Below are 10,881 nucleotides of genomic sequence, written 5' to 3' on the forward strand. Positions count from 1 at the left end.
CTCGGGGGGTTATGATAATGAGCATGGAGGTTTCGGCTTCGGAGTCAGGAATGGAGGAGGAGTCTCACTTCTGGATTTCGCTAAAGCTTTTGGATTGGTAGTAGCCAACTCGAGTTTCCTAAAGAGGGAGCATCACTTGGTAATCTTTCTTAGTTCGACGGCTGCAACACAGATAGACTTTTTGCTCTTTAAAAAAGAGGATAAAGGTCTTTGTAAAGGCTGCAAGGTCATTCCGAGTGAGAACCTTACGACCCAGCATAAGCTTTTGGTGATGGATTTAGAGATTATGAGAAAGAAGAAGAAGAGGGTCGTGGATTACCGGTTGAGGATCAGATGGGGGAGTTTGACTATGTCGAGTGCCCAGGAGATGGGAGGAAGTTGATAGCTATGGGGGCTTGGGAGATTAAGGGGGATGCGAGTAGTATGTGGGACAGGACGGCGAGCTGCATTAGGGAAGCAGCTAGAGATGTTCTGGGAGTCTCGAGAGGTCGTCGTGGTGGGCGACGAGGGGACTGGTGGTGGAATGGAGAAGTCCAGAGGAAGGTGGAAGCGAAGAAGGTGGCGTACGCGAAGTTGGTAGACAGCAAAGATGATGAAGAAAAGCGAACGAATAGGGAAAGGTATGAGATTTCGAGAAAGGAAGCGAAGTTGGTAGTTTCGGCGGCAAAAAAGGCAGCTTTCGAACGTCTATATGCAGAATTAGAGGATAAAGACGAGGATAAAAAGTTGTTCAGGCTAGCCAAGGCGAGGGAGAGAAAGGCACGGGACCTGGATCAAGTAAAGTGTGTCAAGGACGAGGATGGCAAAGTATTGGTGGAGGAAGCTCTCATTAGACGGAGATGGCAGTCATACTTCCATAAACTCTTAAACGAGAAAGAAGATAAAGACATTGTGTTGGGAGATTTAAAGTACTATGAGAGGCGTCGCTATTGTTATGTCCCGTATTTTATACATTGGGACAATCTGGATTAACTATGATAAGTTAGGGCCAAGACCATTCCGGGACATGAAGTCGGGACTTTTGACATTTGATTTCATTTTGGGACATAAGTTGTACATGAAATTGTTGGCATGAAAAACTTAGAAAAAGTTGGGACCAAAAGTCACAAACTTGGAAGTTGGAAATCATGCAAAACAAGGCCCTTTGGCCGTGTGGCTTTGAATTGGTCCCACACATGTTGTGGCCAATTTTAAATGGTCCAACACATGTGTGGGCCATGGACACTTGGAGGGTTCACTTAGGGGCTCAAAAGATGACTTCTAAGTCATCTTCTCTTATTCTATACTTAGCCAAAAAAAACAAGAAGTTGAAGAACTTCAACAACCAACTATCGGCCAAGAACAAGAAAAACCAAGTCCAATTTGAGCCACTCTAAAAATATTTCTTTGGTGCAAATCCACTAATTGGAGGTCCCTAAGTAGCGTGGAAGTGTTGTTGGAGCGATCAAGCCATCCATTTAGTAGATCGCAAACCCTAGGCAAAGTGTGGAGTTGAAGAAGAAAGGTAAGAATTAATCATGTTTTATGTGTTATAAAGGTTGTATGCATGTTGTAGTATGCTAAAATGGATGAAAATCATGAGATAGGGTATGTTAGAAGTGAGTCGTGTGCATAGTGTGTTAGCCGTGTGAGGTGTGTGTATGTTGTGTGGTGTTGAGGTGATGAATTGATCTTAGGTAGCATGTTTAATTGTTGTAGTGTGTAGGATGGCTAAGAATCACTAATATATGCATGTGTGGTGATAGCCGAATGTGGGTCATACTATATGCCAAAGAACGCATTAATGTCGCTTAGTGTTTTAGTGATTGTTGTGATGACTTTTATGTTGGAAACGAGAGTTTAATGTCGCAAGTTGATATGGTAAGTGTTGCGGACTGATTTGGAGAATTATGTGCAATTAATGCAATTTTTATTTTTTATGAGAATAGCATTGTTAGAATGTGGATTATTGGTGCAAATCATGATTCGAAAGTCAGAAGTGTGTATGGATTGTGTTCTCGGGTTTGGGACTGTTTTCGGGTAAATTGGAGCAATTGTTGGATTGTTGGGAATATTGTGTAAATTGTTTAAAATGGCCTTGAATATTGTTGATATGGGTTCGGGTTGGTAATTGAATGTATGAGCGGTAATGTGGCTTGAATGTAAGCCGTCGAATTGAATATTATGAATGTTGTTGAATGTTGTAAAAGAGAGTTATTAATGTTATATTGCCTTTCGGATTGGTTATTGGGGTTGCTAGGTTGGTTATTGTTGTTGTTGTTGTTGATTTGGCCGAGTTAAATTCTCGGGGTTGGCCTATTTACAAGGGAAATGCTGCTCAAATTTCTGTAGAATTAAGTGTTAGTTTGGAATAAATCGCCTAAGTGCCTATGTCTAATGTCTGATATTCGTTGACGTATTTGTAGACCTTGGGGAGCCCGAGGCATAGGTTGGGATTAGCTTGAGTTGGGCTAGCTTGGAGTGCGTACGAGGTATGTAAAGCTCAAACCTTCCTTCTTTTGGCATGTCTTAGTTATAAATAGGCTATGTCACGAGCCTCGAGGAAATTCTAAATTCGCAATCCGAGCATGTTATGATCCTTATATATATTCCTTGGCATTCGTATGTTTGCTGTGATGAAATATGAACCCTTATGTCTTCGAAATAATTGATTTCCAAATGTTGCACAAAAAGTTTTGTTTTAAAGAATTCCGTAACTATGAACGCCGTATCTTTCACAGAAAGGCTCGGATTGCTCCGATATCTTCGTAGGAGTTTGCATGGCGTATGATAAGTATGTTTTCCATAGGCGGGACCGGCTCGGGTCGATACCCGTCCGTGGGTCCCGCGACTTTCCTTTATGTAATTCGGAGGACTTTTGAAAGAATGTGGTATGACTATTATCTCGATTTTCAAGTATGGTCATTTTACTTATAATTGAGTCCATGATAATGATTTTATGCATATGGTTGCTCATGACTCTGCTCGTGCGTTCTGTTATATCTTTCGCCGGTTCCCGGGCCGGTTCTGTTGTCGTGCGCACTTTGATATACTCCGGTGTTATGCTGTGTTTATGGTTCACCGAGCCACTCGCTAGAGGGTCGGGTTCCACTTATATTTGGTGTTATGCTGTGTATGGCGTTATGCTGTGTTATGATATGTGACGGGGAGACGGAGATTTGAAACCTTCTGGTGTGATGCTGTGTTATGGCGCCATCGACGGGCGGGCGACCATATTCTTCTGTACCCTATGCATGACTTATATTTTGAAATTAAACATTTTGATATTTTGGGCTTGTACTTATTTTTTGTACTTCTATTTCGTTTATGCCTCAGATTTGTTTTCTGTATCTCCTGCTTTACATACTCAGTACATATTTCGTACTGACCCCCCTTTCTTCGGGGGGCTGCGTTTCATGCCCGCAGGTACGGACGCACAGTTTGGTGATCCACCAGTTTAGGACACCCTCTTTTGCTGTTTGGAGTGCTCCTCTCATTCCGGAGCCTACATTTTGGTATATATACTTGTTCGATGCATATGTATATATTTGTTCAGGGGTACGGCGGGGCCCTGTCCCGCCATATGATTCGTTTGGTCTGTTTAGAGGTCTGTAGACGTATATGTGGGTTGTGCCTACTTTTGTATAGGTGTGTTTGTATGATCCCACTCCCATGGCAGCCTCGTCGGCGTGCATTTGTATATGTTTTGGGCCGTTGCGTCATTTGATAGCCTTGTCGTCTTCTGATATATATGTATATATATGGTTGTGTTTGAAATGTGTCTGAGACAGTTTAATATAATTTGAGGCAGCGTGTAATAATTGTGCCCGTATACGCTATCTGTATGTGATTCGGATTGGATGAGTATGTTCGGGTGCCCAGTTCGGGAACTAGTCACGGCCTACGGGGTTGGGTCGTGACAGCTATTTTGGGTATTGTAAGAGTATAAAGGTGGAGGAGGTTAAGGGTGTTGTTCGCAGGATGCACAGGGGAAGAGCTACCGGGCCTGACGAGATCCCTGGAGAGTTTTGGAAGAGTGTGGGCAGGGCAGGTTTGGAGTAGTTGACTGGATTGTTTAATGTTACTTTTAAGACGGCGAAGATGCCTGAGGAATGGAGGTGGAGTATGATGGTTCCTTTGTATAAGAACAAGGGTGATATTCAAAGTTGCAACAACTATAGAGGGATCAAGCTGCTAGGCCACACTATGAAAGTATGGGAAAGGGTGGTGGAGATGAGGGTGAGATGTCCATTTCAGAGAACCAATTCGGATTCATGTCGGGCCGCTCGACTACAGAAGTCATCCATCTTGTGAGGAGATTGGTGGAGCAGTATAGGGAGAGGAAGAAGGACTTGCACATGGTTTTTATCGACCTAGAAAAGGCTTACGACAAAGTGCCAAGAGAGGTTTTATGGAAATGCTTGGAGGCCAGAGGTGTACCTGTAGCGTACATTAGGGCGATCAAGAACATGTATGAAGGAGCCAAGACCAGGGTAAGGACAGTAAGAGGAGACTCGGAGCACTTCCCAGTGGAGATAGGGTTGCACCAGGGATCAGCTCTTAACCCATTTTTATTTGCCTTAGTGATGGATTGTTTGACGCGACAAATTCAAGGTGAGGTGTCATGGTGTATGTTATTTGCGGATGACATAGTCTTGATTGATGAGCTACGCAGCGAAGTGAACGCTAAGCTGGAGGTTTGGAGACAAACTCTGGAGTCTAAAGGGTTCAAGTTGAGTAGGACCAGAACAGAGTACATGGAGTGTAAGTTAAGTGACGTGACACATGAGCCTGGCGTGAAAGTGAGGCTTAGCACCCAGGCCATCCCAAAGAAAGGAAGTTTCAAATATCTTGGGTCTATTATACAAGAAAATGGGGATATTGACGATGATGTCTCACATCGTATTGGTGCAGGGTGGATGAAATGGAGGCTTGCTTCAGGAGTGCTGTGTGATAAGAAGGTGCCACCAAAACTTAAAGGCAGGTTCTACAAAGTGGTTGTGAGACCGACTTTGTTGTACGGGCCAGAATGCTGGGCAGTCAAAAGTTCTCACGTCCAAAAGATGAAAGTTGCGGAAATGAGAATGTTGCGATGGATGTGTGGGCACACCAGACGAGATAGGATTAGGAATGAAGATATTCAGGATAAGGTTGGAGTAGCATCAGTGGAGGACAAGATGGGGGAAGCGAGGCTGAGATGGTTTGGGTCACGTCTAAAAAATGAAAGTTGCGGAAATGAGAATGTTGCGATAGATATGTGGGCACACCAGACGATATAGGATCATTGGATGAAAATATCCGGGATAAGGTTGGAGTAGCATCAGTGGAGGACAAGATGAGGGAAGCGAGGCTAAGATGGTTTGGGCATGTGAGGAGGAGAGGCACAGATGCCCCAGTGCGGAGGTGTGAGAGGTTAGCTATGGATGGTTTCAGAAGAGGTAGGGTTAGGCCGAAAAAATATTGGGGAGAGGTGCTGAGACAGGACATGGCGCAGTTTCAGCTTACCGAGGACATGACCTTAGATAGGAGGTTATGGAGGACTCAAATTAGGGTAGAAGGCTAGTAGGTAGTTGCTGTTTCGATCTATAGTCTATTGTCCTTTGATTCTTGCTACTATATGTTATTTCTTGTACTTCGATTATCTTATTTATTTATGGTAGCTACTGCTTCCTTTTTTCAGACTACTCTATCTCGACTTATTCGCTTTCTTTAGTTTCATGTGCATTTTGCGTTGAACTGCTTGTGCTTATCTAACTTTTCTCGTTGTGTTTTCTTTTGAGCCGAGGGTCTTTTGAAAACAGCCTCCCTATCTTCCGAGATAAGGGGAAGGTCTGCGTACACTTTACCCTCCCCAGGCCCTACATTGTGGGATTTCACTGGGTATGTTGTTGTTGTATAAGATAAATGTTGAATTCTTTTGACTTAAAAGCGTGGGACACAACTTGAAGGATATTATTATCAAAAGGATGAACTTAGCTCTCGCGAAAAAGTTCTTTACCTTGAGAGACAAAAATTAAGGGTCAACACAAAATTGCAAATAAATCTTTGTGATGTTTTGGGCTTGGGTAATCACATTTTTGGACTACTTTCTCTTGTGCAGTCATTTTTTTGCGCGGATTGTCCTTTAAGGGCACTGGATCTTAATTTTTGTCCCTTAAATTGGTGGTCTTTAATTTTTTGGCTTCACTTAAAAAAGTGATCGAAAATATCCTGAGGTTTCGGATTCGAATCCCCACTCAGGTAAAAATTAAAAAAAAAACGTTAAGCCATTTTTTTATCTACAAATTTGGCTAATAGTGAAAATCATTATTTCTTCCGATCTTTATGGAATGATTTAAGCCCCACGCCTAGAGTGTTTAGCCGTAGTGTGTTGTTTAAGAAGATCTTTTCCGGTGGCAAGGCAAAGGTTGGATTCGCTAGGCAGAGTTTAAGGTAGAGTCTCATGCAAACTCTGCCTTATGGGTAGAGTTGCTACCTTAAGGAAAACTTTGCCTTATAAGGTAGAGTTTTTTTGCAAATTCTGTCTTGCGAATTCAAACTTTACGTTGTGATTATTTTTAATTTTTAATTGAGCGGGAGTTCGAACTAGAAACTCAAAGATTTTTAGGTGAATGACAAATATTAAAGACCATCCCCGAATAAGAACGATCGTGCAAATTGTTGCAGCTTAACTTTGGCCCGTCCATTTGATTCTTGATATTGGGCCCGTGGCCCCATGTCGAGATATATTAACCTCAAATGGTTCCTTCCTGAAGCTCCAAAAGGAGAATTAGGAAACTTTCTCATAGGAGATCAGAGCATTTGTCTTGGATCAGCCCATCAGATTTGATGAATTTGTAGAATAAAATGATAATTTATATAAAATTGACTGATACTATGACAAATACTAGACAAGATAGATATTTTATGGGAGAAATTGTTATTAAAATGACAATTTATATAAAAGAAATAGAAACGATCAATTCTTTTTAAAATTAAAATTCTTAAAGATGTCGATGAAATTTGTATGAATGCTTATCCCTATTTGTCATGGATGCCACTAGTAGAGATAGTCAGGTAGATATGGAATTTTTGGCAAAATACATCAAATCCACCCCAATCTATACCTGAAAAGTTGAGTTCACACTCCTATTATTCGGGTGACCTATTACACACCTGAACATTTAAAAAATGAATTTAATACCACCTTGATACACATATAACCAGTTGCATAAAGGGAAGTGTGATACACTCGCTGCCACATCAGCGACACGTCAACGCCACATTGGATATCTTTTAAATTTTTATGTTATTTTCCTTTTATTTATTCATTTGATTTTCTATTGTTAATTATATTTACACTAATTAATTTCTAATTAACCATAAAATCCTCCCATAATTACATCTTCTCAATCATTAAACCATCTCACCACCCCATTTCACTAGAACCACCATATCCGCCACCACTCCCACCACCAATTTCACCACAACCATATCCGCCACCACCAAATTTTCCACCACCAATTTTACCACCACCATATCCGCCACTACCACCACTATATCCATCACTATTGTCAAACCTACCATTAAACCCACCGCCACAAAATAAAAAAATTAACCACCCACAACCAAATCAACATTCAAGGCCCGCCAACCAAATCCACCACCGAATTTACAAAATCATTATTGATGATTTTTAACAATGTAATATTAAGAACAGGTTAAAGTGAGAGAGAAAAATAAAAGAAATTGAAGATTGATCGGAAAAAAATTCCGGTCAAGATCTGTTACACTATTTCCATATGATGACACTGAAGATTCTTGTCCTACAAACCTTAGAGGAAGAATAATCCAAATCAGAATTCAAGAATCTTATTAGGAAAAAAAAACGAAAAGACAAATTTTAAAAATAGAAGTGCAATTGAAAGAAAAAAAAAAGTCTTTGCTCTCAAATCAAAATCAAATTACAGTGTAATTGGTAGTGAACAGTGACGAAGAGGAATTGGTGGTGAACGGTGAAGAAGAGGAATTGGTCGTGGTATTTTGATTTTGGTGGTGGTAGGTTTAGTGGTGGCTATTGAAATCAGTGGAGGTGGTGGATATTGAAATCTGGTTCTAGTGTTGGTGGTGGTTTGGGAGTGATAGCAGTGTTGGTGGTGATGATATATATGGTGAAGAAGGTGGAGGGGGGAGGGGGCGGCGGGGTGGTGGGCAAATTTAGAAAAAGAAGGGTTTGGGGCTGGGGCTGGGGGTGGCGTGAGGGTGAGGGGGGGGGGGGGGGGCTGCTCATGTTAAAAGAAGAAGAAGAAGAAGAAGAAGAAGAAGAAGAAGTGGTGATGATATATATGGTAAAGAAGGTGGAGGGGGCGGCGGGGTGGTGGGCAAATTTAGAAAAAGAAGGGTTTGGGGCTAGGGGTGGGGGTGGCGTGAGGGTGAGGGGGGGGGGGGCTCATGTTAAAAGAAGAAGAAGAAGAAGAAGAAGAAGAAGAAGAAGAAGGAGGAGGAGGAGGAGGGGAGCGGGTAGTGGTGGGGTGTGTGGTTGAGAGTTTACAGTGAAGAAGAAAGGGAGGGTTGGCGCGGGGGGTTATAAAAACATATTTTTTTTAATTAAAAAAAGAAAATAATAATAAAAAATTAATTAAAACGCGCCTCTTTTTTAATTATTTTTATAATTTGTGCCACATTAGCTTAGGGCGGTAATAAATTCAGTTTTTAGATGTTCAGGTGTGTAGCAGCTCACCTGTACAGTTGGAGTGTGAACTCGACTTTTCAGGTATAGTTTGGATGAATTTGATGTATTTTGCCGGCAGAATTTTTAGTTTGTGAGTGCTTGTCCCTATTACTGTTACATGCACTTTATGCATGCACCAACATTATAAGGTCTGACATTTGGTTTTTACATCAAATTTATTACTCGCTTCGTCTCAAAAAAATTATCTTAATTTAATTTGGCACGAAATTTAAGAAATAAAAGAAGATTTTTGAAATGTGTGGTCCAAAATAAATCTTAGATATTTGTGTAGTCGTAAATCATCTCATAAAGTTAAATTGTTTCTAAATATAAAAATGTACCAATTTTTTTGGAACAAACAAATAAGAAAAGTAACATAATCTTTTGAAATGGAGGGAGTACTACTCTGACTATAATTATTATTATTAATAATAATAGTAATAATAATAGTATAATAATAATAATATATTCTCAATTCACCTGCACCACTTAAAATAGAACAGTTTTGGACAAAAGATTTCTTGCGTGCAATTACACCTGTTTTAAGTCAAGAGGATTGAGCTGACCTGTCAAAATATTACATGTCCCCACCTACTAGAATTTTCTTTCTAGAAATACTTCCCCGTTAAGATAAGTCTATCGACCTCAAGGGATTGGCTAACCAAACGTCACTTCGCTAGAGTTGGCTAGACTTTTGTCATGGTATGTTTGTGACCCCACCGTCAAGGAACTTAATTTCCAATGTACTAAAAGTTTATCCAAAAATGGGTAATAAACATAAATGGTCACTAATCTATCATTTTTTTTATTCTATCCAAGTCACGTGATTTTATTTTGTCTCACAAAAATTACAACACTCACAATAACATATATATTTATAATAGAGACTAGACGGAATATGCTTGTGTTGCGCACGGGCCCAACACTTTAGATTATAGTGCATTTATGTGTATGTAGTTGTCTTTAAATAGTGATATTATATATATATATATATATATATATATTATGTTCAAAACACGATTAATATAACATTGTAGTTTCTGCTCCGTATTTAAAACTTTTTTTACTTTTTTTTTATAATATTGGTTGGTGTTTTTATAATTTGACTAATTTACCTTATTCATTATTTGATCTCCATTTAATATTTTTTTTTACGACATTAATCTCTTTTCACATTTATTAGAATAAGAATAAAAATAAAAAAATAATTAAATTCTATCTTATTTTAAAATATAAATATTTTAAGTATACTTATTTTAGTAAATATAACAAATAAATGACATGGCGGAATAACAAATACAATAGTTTAATATCTAGATTAGATCTCAGGCTAATATAAAAAAGAAAAAAATTGTATGGTTTGACTACTTAACCTTTTGAAGAAAAGCAATTTCATTAGCTCCCATTAATGGATTGATATGCACATGGTAATGAATCCATCATTATTGACTTAATGAGATACTTTGGAAATTACATGAATATTGGTTGATTTTTTAATATGTGGTGCACTTTTTTTTTTATATTATTAATTTGCACTATTTTTATGCATACACACACACACACACACACACATATATATATATATATATACTATGTTCATAACACGATTAATATTGTAGTTTATACTCCGTATCTAAAACTTTATTATATTAGTGTTTACTACGAATACAAAGTCTGCACTTTTTTTTTTTTACATTATTTTTTTTTAATATGGGGTTCACTTTTTTTTTTTTTTGATATTGCTTGATTTTGTTAATATGGGATCCATTTTTTTTAAGCGTGAGTTTAGAGATGGTGGGTTCCACTTTTTTTTGTTAATACGGCAAAGACTCAAATATGCCCCTGAACTATACGAAATTGCACACATTTGCCCGTCGTTAAAAGGTTGGTGCAAAGATGACCCTAACGTTTTTTTTTTGTCATACATGCCCTTGAGTTAACGGAAAATATTGGAGGGCATATTTGTTCAATTCGCATAGTATATGGACATATTTGAGCCTTTGAAATTCCTGAATATTATGGCACAAAATATCATTGCATTCCAAAACTTAAAAAACATTTGTAATTACAATCCATCCACCATTGTATTACATCAAAATTATACAACTAAAAGAGCAAATGCAATTACAAACATCTTTTAAAGACTGTTTTCACAACAAGAGCATCATTTTCCCTTTTCAAACGATTTTTTT

The sequence above is a fragment of the Lycium barbarum genome, chromosome 6, assembly GCF_019175385.1.
Source record: "Lycium barbarum isolate Lr01 chromosome 6, ASM1917538v2, whole genome shotgun sequence".
In the NCBI taxonomy this organism is placed as follows: Eukaryota; Viridiplantae; Streptophyta; class Magnoliopsida; order Solanales; family Solanaceae; genus Lycium; species Lycium barbarum.